Source organism: Hippocampus zosterae, chromosome 17, assembly GCF_025434085.1.
Source record: "Hippocampus zosterae strain Florida chromosome 17, ASM2543408v3, whole genome shotgun sequence".
Taxonomy (NCBI): Eukaryota; Metazoa; Chordata; class Actinopteri; order Syngnathiformes; family Syngnathidae; genus Hippocampus; species Hippocampus zosterae.
This window is the reverse complement of record NC_067467.1, coordinates 11,452,204-11,470,559: the sequence shown is the minus strand read 5'-3', so window position 1 is coordinate 11,470,559 and position 18,356 is coordinate 11,452,204. Positions and strand designations below refer to the sequence as shown.

At 45.9% G+C, this 18,356-nt stretch overlaps 1 protein-coding gene across 3 annotated transcripts in view; it reads right to left on the bottom strand.

Annotated features, from left to right (window-relative positions):
* Window positions 1-18,356, bottom strand: part of prkcab (protein kinase C, alpha, b) — an 84,834-nt gene that overhangs the window by 51,509 nt on the left and 14,969 nt on the right. The gene's annotated exons all lie outside the window — the stretch shown is intronic.

Here is an 18,356-nt window from a genome sequence, read left to right as displayed (position 1 = left end):
CGAGGTGAGTCGAGTAGCTTTATTTAGACTTAAGTATTGTTTTGGTGACATGCTGGTGCCAATGAACTATGCTGAAGTGGGTAGCGGCACTTCCTTTAGACAATCGTAGTATGCCACATACAAAAGCAGGAAGAAGACACGTTTTCCTTCTCGCGCCACAGGCTCACATTTTAAAAAAGCGGTTGCAATGCTGAAAATATGTATGCTTGTAAGCCCACTTCACTTGTAAACAAGGCACAATCAACAAACCATTCTGCTTGCTTGCAAGGCCGACAAGTTTGTGGAAAGGAAAGCCAATCAAGCGCGCGCACGCACGAACGCCCACACGCTCAATCCCACACACAGAATGTCACCGGCGTCACTGATGGAAGCTGCTGCAGCCGTCGGCTAGTTCCAAGACGCCATGGGGCATGGCACACATGACACCTGACGTCATTCGTCTTTTTTGGGCGAGGGGGGGGGAACCCATGTACACTTGTGACAACAACCCCCCCGCCCATACCCCTTCTCACACAATCTGTCAGCTTCGGCCTGTGTCCAGATGCAAGAGAGCTAGCTGGTCATGTGCGCTGTCGTGCAAAATCAACTTTGCCACTATTTTCGCTCCATTGAGTCGTCCAGTAAACATCAGCAACTTTTAGAGATAACTCCCTTATAATGAGCACTTTCAGGAGTAATGAATGTTTGCACAAGGTTGGTTCGGAGAACCGAATACTCTCCGGGAGGTGAATTTCCACTCAGAGCGGAGGAGCAGCAAACAAATTAATCTCTTTCACTAATAAAGAGTTAATGTGAGGGAGAAAGCGGAGGGGATAAACAACTCAGCAAAATAGTTAGCCTCACACTTGCCATTTCGATGATAAACCGCCACCACCAAAATCAAACGTAGATGCAAGCTGGATTTAGATGACACACAACTGGAGCAAACCAGCTTGCCGACAATAAAGAGGACACAAGGCCGCCAAAATAACTTCCATTTTGGATGAAGTGTCTCTATTGGGTATAGAAGCCTTGACATTGACAAATCTGGCCACAAACTTTGCAAAGTCAGCTGATTCTATGAGGCAACAAATAAATAAATGAAAAATGAGTGATATCACAGTTGCTTGTATAATCATCGATTGGTCAACGAATCGATTAACCAGTATTTTTCTAATACTGCTTTGTCGATAGATGTCTTTACTGATCGTTTTGTTGGTGTTTCCTTGGGCATAGCTCCATCTAGTGGACGCATTGTAGATTGCGTATTATAATGCTGTCCGCCCAATGTATGAAAAAAATTACAAAAAAGGCCATTCATTGAAGGTGCGCCTCATAATCCAGTGTGCGTTTTAGTGAGGAAAACACGGTTTATATATACTGTATATATGTATAATTTCTAAGCATTTCTATTACAGTGAAACTCCTCTACAACGAAATCATGTTTGCAGTGAGAAATCTTTCACAACGGGTTTTTTCACTCTAGTAAATTTGATCTCAGCTGTAAACACATGCACACAGACAAATGCGAAATTTACGATCAGCATTCACTTTCACTTACATCAATTTCTTGGATAATGTCTTTTATTTTGCTTCCTCCGTCTTTCATTTTGATCACTTTTACCCTGTCTTTCAAGGTCAGAGCGCTTCTTGTCTTAGCTGCTTGACATCCAAAGGTCCGTTTTGTAGCCATTTTAGCAATTCAACGTTCATGCTGCGTCTGAATCTAACAATAACAAATACTTCCTGGACCCGGTGGCTTTTCTTTCCACTATCTCACTGTTTCTAACTCGACCTCCCTTCGATCGCCAGCCAAGACAGCGTTGCTCAGCTGTTGTCATGCAATGAACTTTTAAAGCCAGCCACGGGACGCTTCGTAGTCCTCGATGGCCATAGCTAATGCCATGGAACTCGCCTTCTCTCTGATTAGCGCTCCAGTTAGCGTAAGGTTTTCAGCATGAAAACAAGTAAAGCATTCCAAGAAACGTTCATTTATTTGACTGTCCGTTGAGGCACTACTCTGAGCTGCTAATCGGATGCATTCCACTCTATCTTCCACGGATCTAGCTACAGTATCTACACACAAAGAAATTGAGGTCCCTCTTGGCCAATCGGAGGCCAGGATGATGCTTGGTAAGCCAATGGCACAGCAGCTATGAGTATGTTGTGTTTCCGAAAACTCGGAGCTGTGTAAACCAGTGTGGTGGTTGCTGTTGCCGTTTCTGAACGAAGCAGTGGAGGTCGCTGTTGGATTAAACTTTGTTGTAGTGAATCTCTTGGCGAGGCAAGAGCAGAGAAAAAGATTTTGTATCCACGCAACAGGTGGTTTCTCGTTGTATGGGAAGTAGGAGAGTGGGAATGGTGTTGATGCATGAAGATTTTTTTCACACTGGGGGGTATTTTCGCCAATGTCGGTTTATCGTAGAGGAGTTTCACTGTAGGTACAATAGCATTGGTATGAATAACGGTCTTGTCTCTCCCTCGCTTATTTTATTATGTCTTTTTGCTTTCAGCTTTTCAGAGTCACAATCAGCATTTCAGCTATTTATCGCCCGGCACAAATGTTATGGCATGTGATCCACATGCTACCACCAAATGTGATTTCTGGACTCCTTAAGGCTCACGACAGATGGAAGATGGTTGACTGTATGAGCGCACTCCCACAAGCAGCCCTCTTAATTCTTCCATTGAGGCCAAAATAAGGGGAAAAAAAGAGAGAAGAAAACCAGTTCACAACCTCATTTAATCCTTGAGAAAAAGTAAGGTAATTTTTTTGCCCCCTCTTCTTCGGGGAAGGCTTTACAGGTCTCCGCCATCAACGAAATGAAGAAAGCATTTGCATTTGGGAGCAAAGCAGAGGAGCATGAATCATCCCGGCTTTTGTCACAGCGATTAAATCGCATTGAGGATTTATTGTGGTTGATCAGGTTTCTTCTTCTGCTCCCTGCCGTCATACAATATAGGAATCGAGGTCTCTGATGACGTCCACATTTCCATCTCTCCATCAATCATTTGGTCCTTAAAACACACATGGAATACACGCACTCCTCACATTCTCAGTTTTGATACTCTTTGATCTCATTATGGGTGACATTTAACTGGCAAATGTTGCAAAAGAAAAATCAATGAACCTTGACTTCAGCAGAAGTTGGATATGACATTGGGGTTGCTCATTTGCCAAAGAACACTTTTACTCGACAACTATCAGCCATAAGAAAAATCTATGGTTGCTTGCATCACACACGCTATGATGATGAGATTTCAAATATTGACTGTTGTGTCTCCCTAAGATCATATGAGCAAGGTTTTTTGGGGCCTTATGCCACTGGCAGGGTCACCAATGGAAAACTGGTCCTCAGTGAGGTACCAGACCAAGAACGACTCTGAGACCTCCTATTGTGCAAGAACTTTGGAAGATGTTTTCCCCCACGACCCAGATGTGGGTCACGAGGTCCCACTCGGGAACAGGCCTGGAGGTGAGGCTAATTGGTGAGCGCCTGGACCCGTGGGGCAACACGAGTCCCCCCTTCCATGGGCCACCACCTGTGGGCGGGGCCAAAGGGGTCGGGTGGAGAGTCATCTTGGCTACAGAAGCTGGCTCGAGGGATATGGAAGGTCACCTCTCTGGCAGGTAAGGAGCCTGAGCTGGTGTTTGAAGTTGAAAAGTCCCACCTAGGGACTGTCTCGGAGTATGTCTGCTGCTTCTCCACATCGAGACGAGCTTAATGTGGTAGATCGGGCATTTGGTGATGATGCCTCCTGGTGAGGTGTCCCACCTGGAGGGATGTCCCACAACACGGTCTCTCGGCTGGACTGGGGACACCTTGGGATTTCCTGGGAAGAGCTGGACGAAGTGACTGGAGAAAGGATAGTCTCGGCTTCACTGCTAAAACTGCTGCCCTTGCGAACTGACCTTGGTTAAGCAGAAGAAAACGGACAGATGGATGGCTGTTTTAAATGCAGCACCATGCTCCAGCTGTGGTTGTTGTTCAAGTCCTCTAGAACTAAAGTTGAATTGAGCGGATTCAAATAATAACATCTCTAATATGTCTCCTTCAATGTTCACTACAGACGGAATATCCGATTTACTCCAAAACAGTTTCCATTGACACATTCCCAGATGGATTTGCGAGACATTTTGTCAAGCAAAGCACCTAGCATGTCAGGTTAGCGACAAAAACACACCCCGAGGGTCGCACCCATAAATTGTTCAACGACGTAACAACATTGTCTCAACAGAGTCTGACGGGACATGAAGGAGAACAAAGTAAATCCGGTTGTCTCAAATAAATCTCCTTTGATGACTCATGTGGCGACTGGCGAAGTGAAAGGAGTGCAGATCTCCACAGATGGTTGCGTCCAAACATTGAGGCGTGTGCGAAGTGGCGGGAGCGGGAGGTGACACACTGACATACTGTAGCGTCAGGGATGTTAGGATTAATTACTGCAAGCTTTTTTTTCTTTTGGTTTTGATTTTGCCAGCCTAATTGCTTCGGCGCAGCGACATGGGCATTGCAAAGCAGATTACGCAACGGCAACGTTTCCTTCTGAGGGGATGCGTGCACACATTGCAGTTTGCTTGAGAACCGGAAAAAAAAGCTCATTATGCATCGTGTTTGTATGAATAATACTACCACGTGAAAACCTCGCACATCACACTGTGGAGGAAGCTCGAATCCTCTTCACACGCGCTGACCCTTTTGAAAGTGTATTTTGGCACCGGCTAATCCGGTCAAATTGGTAATATACCAAGTTATTGCTTCAATGCAATCAATGGCAGTCGTTCAGGAGAATGGTTTATAGTGGAGAGAGAGCCAGATGTGAGATGGAGAAAGAAGAGATGGATAGAGAAAGACAGAGGATGATAAAAGATACGAGAGAGAGAGAGCTATAGATGAAGAGATAGCGAAATACAGTAGATTGACCTTCAAATAGAAAAGCAGAGAAAGACATGAACGGAGGAAGACTGAGGTGGAGTGAGAGATACAGTAGATAAACAGAATGAGCCAGATAGATGCTAGAGCAAGTGAGAAAGCCAAAGAGAAATAGACAAATAAATGGCGAGCTGGAAGGGGAAGAGAGACGGAGAGCGAGAGAGAGAGAAAGAAGATCGAGCTACAGATGGACAGCTAGCTAGAAAGAGAAAGTAAGAGATAGCTAGCTAGACGGCAAAAGAGAAGGAGAGAGACGTAGGGAGAAAAAAAGAGCTACTGTACATGGAGAAAGAAAGTGACACAGAGAGAGAGCGAAAGGAGAGCGCGAGACCACCTGTGGGGGCCAGACCTGCACAATACCCTCCAGTCAATCTGGCCCCCCGATGGTTCATCGGGAGCAAAAAGCACTTTTCTGAGTATAGAGAGAAGGACGTGCATGCGACAGGTGGAGAGATGTGCAAATGCAGCTCAACATCAAACGACTTCGGCTGTTACCGTGTTATATGGAAAGGATGCACATTGAAAAACATGTAGTTATGTCTTGTTTTAGGCAAGACTGTGGACTAGTGGCTGGCGTACGTGTTACACATGCCTCCCTGATTTGAGGTTCCGGGTCTGAATCTCGAAAAGCTTTGCAAACGCCTTGCGCTTTTGAGTCCATCTCTTTTGCATGAACCCAACATGCATGTACGGAGTTGAGAAATGATCAATCGGGCCTGACCGTCTCTTGCCAGGTGTTGGTGGTATCAAACACTCCTTTTTTTCTCCCCCTTTTGAAGGGGAGATGCATGCGTGTTTCCTCTTGGTTATTTTTAGAAGCAGCTTGGAACAAAGAGCGCTGAACCCCAGTGAGGTGCGCAAGTGAGGGAAGACATTTCCTCTCCACCTGGCCCATGGATATTTATAATTGCACAGGTGGTCCGATGCTGTGACTGGCATCCGTGTGCAAACAAACACTGGGAGATCTCAGATTAGACTGTGTGTGTGTGTGTGTGTGTGTGTGTGTGTGTGTGTGTGTGTGTGTGTGTTTGCGTGCATGTGTGAGAAAGTAAGACCGGAGAGAGTGAATGATGGGAAGAAAGCCATTTCTGTCATCAGAAGGTGCCAGTGGAAACTGTTTTGGAATAAAATCACGGAAGGTTGATCCAAAAAGCCAACGGGAGTGTGACGCAGAAGCGTGACTCCTTTCAAACCGCCTGTATCGTCCGGTTCTCATGAGAATTTGAGGAGGTCAGGTGTGAAGCTTACCGAGCAACCAGATCTGTTTACCAACTCGATCACTTGCACTCAACAGTGCCTTGGCACTGATATTTTACGGTCACTGTGTGAAAGAAAAGAAAAAATTAAATGAAAGACCCTTTTAATTATGTATCCGTAGATGTGCTTTGTGTTTTGGTTTGAGTAAAATGACATTTTGTTTCATTTATTTAAGGTACAAATGGCAGAATGCGGCGGCCCGGTGTACAGGTGGTTAGCCTCAGTGCAGAGGTGCAGGGTTCGATTCCGGCTCCAGCTTTCCGGTGTGGAGTTTGCATGTTCTCCCGGTGCCCGCGTGGGTTTTCTCCGGGTACTCCGGATTCCTCCCACATTCTAAAAACACCACCAGGCCGGCATATATATATATATATATATATATATATATATATACACACACACACACATACATATACACACATCACAAAAAACTGAAGTACTGGAAAAAAAAGTCAGTACCTTTTGAAAGTCAACCACAATGATATATTTAGGGACACCTACAGTAAAGCCATTTCTGATGAAAAAGGGTCATGACAACCAAACCACGATAGAAACTAAACCGAGGATTTTGTGAACCGTTCCATCTCTGACCATTTCCCGCCACCTTTGGGAAATTGCGTACAAGCTATAGAAACCAAATGAGAAGCATCGACCTGCCAATAAAGTGATCGGCCGCAACAAATAGGTTTGGAGGTAAAAGATTGCCAAATGACAGAGACGTGCTTCGTACAATGGCTGACAGCGAGCTCCACAAGCGCCGCCTCACACAGAGACGGCTTGACCTTGAAAGTATTGAGCAAGCACTTCACAAAGATGGCACATTGAAATAGGCACACAATGCTCCGAGATCAGACAAAACAATGAATGATCTTTCCTCCTTGACACAAAGCCGTAAAAGTTCTCAAGGAATTTGTGCTTATCTCAAAATCATCCCCCACAACCTCAACATTCAGAAGGATGAATAGGTAAAGCAAATCCATGCAAAAGCACTGCACCGCATAAAGAAAAGGGCGAAAGCATGACAACATTTTGCCTCGTTCAACTGCCTCCCAGTTGAAATTACCAAACCTAAAACAAACCAAACAACCACATCGGTTTGCCTTCCACTTAGCTCACAAACAGTGCAGCAACACATGTAGACAGACAATTTAACAGCATTAAGTCATGTGTTCTTTGTCTGCACTGAAGAACTGATATTAGTGCTGTACTGATGAGCTGAGGCCGGCTTTGAGGCATCCATATCAGACACTGGTGTCAAACTCAAGGCCTAGGGGCCAGATCTGACCAGCCACATCATTTTATGTGGTCGGCGAAAGCAAATCAAACAGGTCAACTTCCATGATGGTTGCTAAAACCTCTACCAAAATTAAAACATTCTCATATGTAATAAATAAAAGACTGAAATTGAATTCATTTTCTCATAACCAAACCCCTCATGACAGTAACTTAAACAAAAGTTGAATAAACCGTTATTAGTGAAGTTTTTTTCTTCTTCAGACGTTTTTCTCCTACATGAGTCGTCACCTTACCGTGGTGGAGGTGTTTGTGTGTCCCAATGATCCTAGGAGCTAAGTTGTCTGGGGCTTTCAAGTTCTAGGTGAGGGGCCAGACAAAGCACGGCTCAAAGACCCCTGATGAAGATTAAAATACATGGATCTAAGTTTCCCTTGCCCGGACGCGGGTCACCGGGGCCCCCCTCTGGAGCCAGGCCTGGAGGTGGGGCTCGTTGGCAAGCGCCTGGTGGCCGGGCCTACACCCATGGGGCCCGGCCGGGCATAACCCGAAGAGGCAACGTGGGTGCCCCTTCCCATGGGCTCACCACCCATGAGAGGGGCCAATGGGGTCGGGTGCAATGTGAGCTGGGCGGCAGCCAAAGGCGGAGACCCTGGCGGTCCGATCCTCGGCTGCAGAAGGTAGCTCTTGGGACATGGAATGTCACCTCTCTGGCAGGGAAGGAGCCCGAGCTGGTGTGTGAGGCAGAGAATTTCCGACCGGATATAGTCGGACTTGCCTCCACACACAGCCTGGGTTCTGGTACCAGTTCTCTCGAGAGGGGTTGGACTCTCTTCCACTCTGGAGTTGCTCACGGTGAAAGGCGCAGAGCAGGTGTGGGCATACTCATTGCCCCACGGCTCAGTTCAGTTCAGATCCCTGAGTGGCTGCCTCTCCAGCAGCTCATATCCCTGTTTGAGTTTCTTTTCGTCCTTTTACTTTATTTATTACTTCTTCCCATTTTGTTTTGGGTGGTTTTGTACCCCAAACCCATGGGGGGGAGAGGGGCAGCTTCATTTATGCTCATCTCCTTTATTTGCTTTAATCTTTTTACGTATCCTGTGAACGGAGATCCAGATAGCACACTCAACTCCGTTGTTTACAGTAAGGACCAGCTGTTAGCATGGCGGGCTAACAGCAGGCTACTGGCTGGTGACAAACCGGATATCCCACGAGAGTTGAAGAGGAGGACACGAGGGTGTCGAGCCGGGAAGGACCGCCGCACAAGGCGGAAAAAGTACAGACATGTCCTCCCGTCCGTCATCATGGGGAATGTAAGATCGCTCCCTAACAAGATGGATGAGTTGGCGGCGCTAACGCGACATCAAAGGGAGTACCGCGAGGCTAGCCTAATGCTACTCACCGAGTCGTGGCTAACAGCGATCACTCTGGACACACATGTCGAGTTGGAAGGCTTCCAACTCATACGTGCGGACAGGAATGAAGGGAGTGGAAAGAGAAAAGGTGGGGGACTTGCTGTTTTTGTGAACAACAAATGGTGCAATCCGGGGCATATCACGATCAAAGACAAACTCTGCAACTGGGACATTGAGCTGCTAGCCATTAGCCTCAGGCCCCATTATCTCCCGAGGGAATTCTCACACGTCATAGCCGTGACAGTGTACATCCCCCCGTCGGCTAATAGTGATGCAGCGTGTGATGCCCTGATGACTGTCGTGAGCAGGCTGCAAACACAGTCCCCCAACGCCCTGCTGATCATCTCTGGGGGCTTCAACCATGTCTCTCTGTCGTCCTCCCTTTCAACCTTCAAGCAGTATGTAACCTGTGCCACTAGAGACAATAATATTTTGGACTTGTTTTATGCCAATACCAAGGAGGCATATAAACCCCTCTCCCTCCCCCCTCTTGGAAGAGCAGACCACAACTTGGTATTTCTCGAGCCTGTGTACAAACCCCTGGTGCACAGGCAACCAACTGTGACCAGAATGGTCAAGAAATGGTCATCGGAAGCTGAAGATGCTCTGCGAGACTGCTTCGCGACAACCTGGTGGGAACTCTTCAGCGAGGTTCATGGGGAGGACATTGATGCACTCACTGACACCATCACGGATTATATAAACTTCTGTGAGGAGAACACTGTACCCACCAGAACTCTGCGGTGTTTTTCCAACAACAAACCATGGATTAATCCTGACAAAGACCCTGCTGAAGGAGAAGAAGAGAGCTTTTCGGTCGAGAAACAGAGAGGAGCTGAAGGCCGTGCAGATTCGGCTGAGAAGAAAGATCAGGGAGGGGAAGAAGTTATACAGGATGAAATTGGAGGACCAGTTACAGGCCAGCAATGTCACTGGTGTCTGGAGGGGCCTGAAAACCATCTCAGGCCATGACAGCCCAAAGACAGTGGTCGAGAAGGACAAGGACTGGGCAGATGGACTGAACCATTTTTTTCAACCGTTTCGACCAGTCGTCTGTCCCTACCCCCAACCACAAACTGCAACCTCTCTCACTGAGGACTTCTTCTCCTCCCCCTCCTCTTTCGACCAGCTCTCATCAACCCAGTATAATTTAATAATAATAATTAAATGATGTGAAGGTAAATTGTAAATAGTACTGCGATTTATCCATTTGTGTTCATATTGTATTTAATTGAAAGATGTTTGTTGTTTTTTTTTTCTCTTCTTCTTTCTACATACATTCTTGCTGCTGGAGGCTGTAAATTTCCCCATTGTGGGACAAATAAAGGATATCTTTCTTTTTTTCAAACAGGGCTCTCCAACTCTCACTGGAGCGTTTCGCAGCCGAGTGTGAAGCGGTTGGGATGAAAATCAGCACCTCCAAATTTGAAACCGTGGTCCTCAGTCGGAAAAGGGTGGAGTGCCCCCTCCGGGTCGGGGAGAAGATCTTGCCCCAAGTGGAGGAGTTCAAGTATCTTGGGGTCTTGTTCACGAGTGGGGGCAGGAGGGAGCGGGAGATCGACAGGCGGATCGGTGCAGCGTCTGCTGTGATGCGGACGTTGTATTGGTCTGTCGTGGTGAAGAAGGAGCTGAGCCAAAGGGCGAAGCTCTCAATTTACCGGTCGATCTACGTCCCAACCCTCATCTATGGTCACGAGCTATGGGTCGTGACCGAAAGAACGAGATCCCGGATACAACCGGCCGAAATGAGTTTTCTCCGCAGGGTATCCGGGCTCTCCCTTAGAGATAAGGTGAGAAGCTCTGTCATCCGGGAGGGGCTCAGAGTCGAGCCGCTTCTCCTCCACATCGAGAGGAGCCAGATGAGGTGGCTTGGGCATCTGATTCGGATGCCTCCTGAGCGCCTCCCTGGTGAGGTGTTCCGGGCATTGTCCCACCGGGAGGAGACCCCGAGGAAGACCCATGACACGCTGGAGAGACTGTCACCCAGCTGGCCTGGGAACGCCTCGGGATCCCCCGGGGAGAGCTGGAAGAAGTAGCTAGGGAGAGGGAAGTCTGGGCTTCCCTGCTAAAGCTGTTGCCCCCGCGACCCGGCCCCGGATAAGCGGTAGATGATGGATGGATGGATAGTGACGTTTTTTTTTTTTGTTTCAGTCATAATAGCCCTTCAAGGGAAACGGTAACAAAAATGTGGCCCACAGCAAAAATGAGTTTGACACCCCTGCTATAGGATATTAAGATATCTGGCTGTCCACCTGCCTTTGACTGACGGTGACATGTGGATTCATTTGGGTTAGTGTTAGGGTGTATGTGTGTGTGTGTAATAAAAATCCTCGTCTCACCCCTCGGGTGGTGTCCGTCCATCATTCAGCTCGGGTCCTCTACCAGAGGACGGGAAGCTTGAGGCATCTGCGCAGTATCCTTGCTGCTCCCAGCACTGCACATTTCTGGACTGAAATGTCCGATGTTGTTTCCGGGATCTGTTGCAACCACTCATCTAATTTGGGGGTCACTGCCCCGAGTGCTCCGACCACCACAGGCATGACTGTCACCTTTACCTTCCAGGCTCTCTCCAGCTGAGCTCTTGGTTTTTCTCCAGTTCCTCATGTTCCTTCTTTCTGATGTTTCCATCACTTGGGATCGCTACATCCACTTACAACGGCTTTCCTCTGCCCTTTGTCTATGATCACGATATCTGGTTGGTTCGGCATTACCATTTTGCCAGTCTGGATTTGGAAGTCCCACAGGATCTTCGCTCGGTCATTCTCCACCACCTTCGAAGGTGTTTCCCATTTTGACCTTGGGGTTTCCAGTCCATACTCCATACAGATGTTTCGGTAGACGTTCCATGGCGTTCCATGTAGGCTTTCCCTGCCAGCATCTTACACCATGCAGTTATGTGTTGGATCGTCTCAGGTGCCTCTTTGCACAACCTGCACCGTGGGTCTTGTCTGGTGTGGTATATCTGGGCCTCAATGGCTCTGGTGCTCAGGGCCTGCTCCTGAGCAGCCAGGATGAGTGCCTCTGTGCTGTCCTTTAAGCCAGCCCTCTCTAGCCACTGATAGGACTTCTTGAGATCAGCCACTTCAGTTATGGTCCGGTGGTACATCCCGTGTAGGGGCTTGTCCTCCCATGATGGTCCCTCTTCCAGCGCCTCATCCTCTGTTCCCCATTGTCTGAGACATTCTCTGAGCATGTCATTTGTTGGAGCCTTCTCCTTGATGTATTCATGGAGCTTGGATGTTTCATCCTGGACAGTGGCTCTCACACTCACTAGTCCCCGCCCTCCTTCCTTTCCGCTTGCGTACAGTCTCAGGGTGCTTGATTTGAGATTGGCAGTGACCCCCAAACTAGATGAGTGGTTGAAACAGATCCTGGGAATAACATCAGACATCTCAGTCTAGAAATTTGCACTGCTGGGAACAGCAAGGATACTGCGCAGAACCCTCAAGCCTTCTGGCCTCTGGTAGAGGACCCGAACTGAATGGGGGACGGACACCACCCGAGGGCTGTGACGAGGATTTTTTTTTTTTTTTATAGTGGCTGATGTTGTTTTTTGTCCTAACCCCATTTTTCATCAAAAACACTTGGTGTTGGTCTATCCCCTCACTTGAGCGTGATCACAATGTGTCCTGATTAATTTCAAGTCGAAAGAACTACTTTTTAAATTACTGTGCCAACTCTTACTCATTAACACATCAAATTTTCAATTTGCTCTTTTTGTCAAACTTTCTCTTTTGAAATATGTAAAATATATGCAGATGAATTCAAGTGTAGATCACTGTTTTGTTTTTGTATTCGAGTCCACAAGGGGAGGCCGTGTTCAATTATTCCAAACTATAGGTGGGAGTGTTTGGCTGCCAGACGTTTATGAGTCACACAGTAGATACAATGACAAAGCATCATGAATCAAACATGACCATGAGTACACACACACACACACACACACACAAACACGCGCGCACGCACGTGCATGCGCATTTATGGTAATTGACGGACACATGAGCACAACCAGATCTGTGCGTATAATTGTATAGCTGCCAATCATCCTAGTGCACAACGACAGAGACTTTTTTTGTTTTTTAAACAAGTACATATCATGGTCCATCCGGTGACGTATCACCTGCCAAGTCGCAGGTGCCACAGTGGTAGTAAAGTAATGCGTCTGACTAATTGGGAGCCTTCCAGACACTCCGAAGTCTGACACAGCTGCACAGGGACAAAATTAGACTCAGCAAGATGGGGTGTCAACAGGAGCCGAGAACAAGCACACATGTAAATATACATGCTAAAAAAAAGGCACCAACCTAATTATGCGGTAACGTGGCGGGTGGGTGCGGTAATGAATTTCTTGATGGATTCTAATTATGCAGACTAGCAAGAGAAGACCAGTTGTGGTAGTTTCTTTTCACCATATTCCAAACTTGACTAACAATGCGGTGGATAATTTCAATCTTGCTCGTCTGGATGTGGATTTGTTGTACTGACCAAAACAGATCTGGGCCATGAGCCCAAATATGCACTAAAAGTTGCAACCACCATCATGTTTGATGTCAAAGTTGGCATCAGCAAATATTTTGCTGGTGTTTCTTGTGGAGATAAAAGCCACCAATGCAAGGTGTGGCAGAAATTGTAAGATTTTTCTTATGGGCCACTTTTGTCTTCAGTTTAACAGTCCAACGTGTGTTGGACAGTGATGCCGGTAACGCATTTGAAAGTAACGTGTTACTCAAATACAGCATATCCGTTCTTTTGCACTGAGAACTAAGATAAGATAAGATATCCTTTATTCGTCCCACACTAATCTAATACATTACTTTTCTTGATGAAGTAATCTCATGACAGTTACTTTGCAGGATTTCAATTTGTCCCCGAGGGGCAATTAATGGTGACAAGCACTTCAGAGAAAGCTTACTGTCACTTCATATTTTTCCATTTTGTGGTTGTAGTGCCGTTAACTGCCACTTGGGCGCAGGAGTGAGTGACATTTGATAACACGAATGTTTTTCAAACACGGTTTTTGCTCATATATGAGCGTGGACAAAAAACATATAGAACACAGGAGGAGATGTGTACATTACAGAACGTGTTATAAATTTGCACGAGCAGTCAAAAAAAAAAACAACCCCCCCCCCCCCCCCCCAAAACCAACAACAACAAAAAAACGGTCGCACTCTCAAGAGCACCAAAACAACATTTGACACTTGACGGATATAACAACAGCAATTCAAGCCTCAGAGGACATGGAATGAACTCGGCTGCTCATGATACACAATATATGTGTCACATACTGTATATAAACCCCACAAAAAATCTCTTGCATCATCTTGCAATTGCATCAATGACGAACGTCTCACTGGACGAGCAGCCTGCGTCCAATTTATATCAATTGCGTTTGACGAAACGGTGCGAGATTTCATCAAACGGCGCGCGACACGTCTTTCCAGAGGTGCCTCGGCTGAGTGGCATGAATCAAACGGGGAGCAGTTGCAATAGTATGATTCATATTGCTACGCGCTGCGAAGAGGCGAGTCACTCGGGCAAACAAACGCGGCACTCCAAAATTCGGATGAATCATTCTAACCTTTGGCAAGCGTGGAAAATCAGGTTGTAAATCACAAAAAAAAATAAATCTGTGTTGGGGTGAACCAGTGAGACAACATCAAATGTGGACAAGTCTTTTATTCTTAAGAGGTCAATTGATATGGAAGGACGTTTGAACACAAGCATTGCACACTCTGGGCTAAAGCTCTGAATTGACTAGTCGATGAGTTGACTTTCCCACGTCGCATTCACGATCATCTCTTGAAGTCGACTAATCACTCATCACGTGTTTTGGGCATCTCGTCTTCCAGTCTGCATTCTTAATTGAATTTTTTGTTGGGGGTGGATGGACATATTAGCATTAGCTAACACGTTAGCTTCTGTTAAGCCCCGAAAACTGGATTTCAGCAAGACAAGAAATGGTGTCTTAATCATTGGATTCGTGGACTGGTCATTGAGTCGAATTTATCTCACCGTGCTGACGCTCAACTCGTGAAGTCGACTAATCGTTAATGACGTATTTTTGGCATCTCGTCTTCCAGTTTGCAACCTGCATTGAGTTTTTGGGATGCACATGTGACCATTATGATAAAACCATAATGGAGACTGCATTTTCCACTCTTTTTGATGAGCCGAGACAAATATCCTACTTCGGTAAAATCTTGCAGCACAGCCACAACGTATGGCACCAAATCATATACTTGACGATGAAGTCTCAATTTACTGACAAACTTACTCAGTGTAAAATACGGATCCCGTTTAGTTGAACACAAAGCACTTGTACTTGCAGGAATTGAAGGAACATGCGAAAACATTTGGAAAATGTAAGTGATATTGGATCATTTCGGGTGGCATATTGGTAGGCAGTGACTGGATTAGGACACCTGGGAACTGTTTTCAAAACAAACCCAATTTAGCATTAAAACCACTTCCTAGTTGTCATTTTAGGGCAAAAATTCTCCAAATTGTTACTTTCAGAGTGCACCTGAGAGCAAACACATCGTGCTATTCTCTGTGGTGTTCTTAAGCCCTCAAGAAGTACTTTTTTTTTGTGCGGCATGAAAAGTGCAAAGCCCCAGAGAAAGGCAGTCATGCTGTATTGAGGTCAAGAGACTTGAGCCAGAAAACATGGCCGCTGCGAGCGTCAAGCGATTGGCTCGACTGTCGTGTTACTTCAGCAGCTTTAATGCTGATTCACAGCACTGGATGGACAGAAGGATGCGGGAGGGAGGAAAAGGATGGTTCCTCTCATCACTCTGGATCGCTTGCGCTGAGCTAATTGGCTTACTTGATCCCCGCCTGTGTGGAGCCTTTAGTGGAGGCCGGCATGGCTTCTATCATTTGGAAGGAGGAGGATCAACTGTAACAAAAGCTAGCCGGTGTGGTGAAATGGCATTTTTTTTCTAGAAGGTTCTTGCAATTCCCACTTGCAATCTCTCCCATTCCTCTCCATCTATTTATTTATTTATATTTTTTCGTCAGCGCATTTAATTCACCAAATCAAGTTTTGCTGTGATGGATGGATATATTTAAGATATCAGTTTAAAAGCACCTGCACTGAAAATGAAAGAAACTCGAGATCATGTCAGCATTTAACTATCATTTGAAGTCCTGTGCAGTGGACCCTCTCGATTCATCAAGGCCAGCTTACGAATAGCGAAAATCTGTGTATTACTGAGGCCCATTATAAATTATCTGGGAAAAAAAATAATCAAACATTTTTTGCTAAAAAAAAAACCCCACTAATAAGCGTTTTCCATGAAAAACCGAGACAGGTGTAACATTTGCAAGCAGCTGCAAGGGCTGCGTCTACAAGGAGTGAAGTAAATCCGACAGACTTGCTACTGAGGCAGGTAAAATGGCTAACTGGTCTCATTCTTTGCAAATGGGAAACAATATATGCCGGCAAGCATTAACCCTTTGTCTGTCTACATGTGGTCTTGCACCGTTTGTGTTTAAGGGGATGAAATTTGAGCAATATGATTGACTGAACAGTAAGTGCTACAATCTTCATTCATTCATTATAATAAAAAGAATTCAAGCAGGTCATTATATCGCAACTGAGTTTTTTTTCTACATCCACTGATCAATAATGAAATCACTGCTGAAATCGGTGTGTTACAATGCATAATTAGGAACAATGAGGGATCCGGGGACAGTTAAAGGTTTGAATACTTTTTTGTGGCCTTCCACAGAAGCAGCTGCAAGTAAATTAAAAACAGAAACCACTTCCCAAAAATGGAGACAATGAGCCCTTTTCAGAGCCTGGCCCTCTTTCCACGATGAACCCTCTGATTGATTTGGATTGCTTGGAAACGCTGGCACGACGAGTGTACGCTCACACGAACCCGTCCTTTCACATCACCTAGTGCCTCCTGCTCCCTTCCACTTCTCTGGCCTGCCGGTGCAGATGGAACCAAGGCTGCTTTCTTTTATTCTCCACATTCCGCTGGGATAGACAAGCTGGTGACTGGATGACATTTTGTGCTAGTTATTGTCCGAAAGGGCAAAGTAGGTTGGCGTGGGAGAGGGTTTCGTCAGTCTTTGAACAATTCCGAGTGGTAAACCAGGGTAACTAACACATCTCGAGTGATGACGGCGTTGCATTGCTTTGAATTTTATACGTGAATTTGGGCATTGAATTACTCTCAAGGCGGCCCTGTGGTCCAGTGGTTAGCGCGTCGACCTCATAGTGCAGAGGTACTGCGTTCTATTTCAGGAGTTTGCATGTTCTTGCGTGGGTTTTCTCCGGGTACTGCCGTTTCCTCCCACGTTCCAAAAACATGATTGGCAGGCTGATTGAACACTCCAAATTGTCCCTAAGTGTGAATGTGAGCGCTGATGGTTGTTTGTCTCTGTGTGCCCTGCGATTGGCAACCAGTTCAGGGTGTCCCCCAGCTGCTGCCGACTCACCGACCCCAGGGGTTCGGTGAGTCGGTCTGAGCCTCTGCCATGGAGGGTAAGAGACACGCAACTCAACATGCTAATTAGTTTAGTGACACGCCCACTTGGCCATCACTGGCTGCAGATGATCACATGACTTTGCTTGCCCAATCAGTACCGCGGGAAATTTAGTTCGCTTATGAGTCAACGTGTGACTGTCGTGATAGTACGTCGTAAATGTAAAAAAAAAACACTTATCTCTTGATATTTTTTTTCTGTCTTTAATGCAGGTTTTTAATATCTTGAATTTGTAAAAAAATAAAAATAAATAATATACATATTTTATATATATATATATATACATATTATATATATATATATATATATATATATATATATATATATATATATATATATATATATATATATATATATATATATATATATATATATATATATATATATAAGCTTGTATAAGGTGAACAGGACCATTAGAGCCTTCGTTGCGAACTCGATGAGGACGTGGAAAACCACACTTGAAGCCAATGGCAGGCCACTTACCCAAGTGTTCATCAAATTTGGCATATACCAAGGTGATGCACTCTCCCCACTGCTGTTCTGCATAGGACTGAACCCCCTAAGCCAAGTAATCACCAAGACAGGCTATGGATACCGCCTCCGAAATGGAGCTACAATCAGTCACCTCCTCTACATGGATGACATAAAGCCGTATGCTAAGAGCGAAAGGGACATAGATTCCCTGATCCACACAACCAGGATCTACAGCAGCGACATCGGGATGTCATTCGGGCTTGAGAAATGTAGTCGGATGGTGACTAAGAGAGGAAAGGTAGTCCGCACTGAAGGGGTCTCACTCCCTGAAGGAACAATAGCAGACATTGAGGACAGCTACAAGTACCTTGGTATACCACAAGCCAATGGCAACCTCGAACTGGCAACAAGGAAAGCGGCTACGGCCAAATACCTCCAGCGAGTGAGGCAAGTCCTAAGAAGCCAGCTCAATGGCAAGAATAAGACCCGGGCAATAAACAGCTATGCCCTGCCAGTGATCAGATACCCTGCAGGAATAATTAGGTGGCCAAAGGAAGAGATTCAG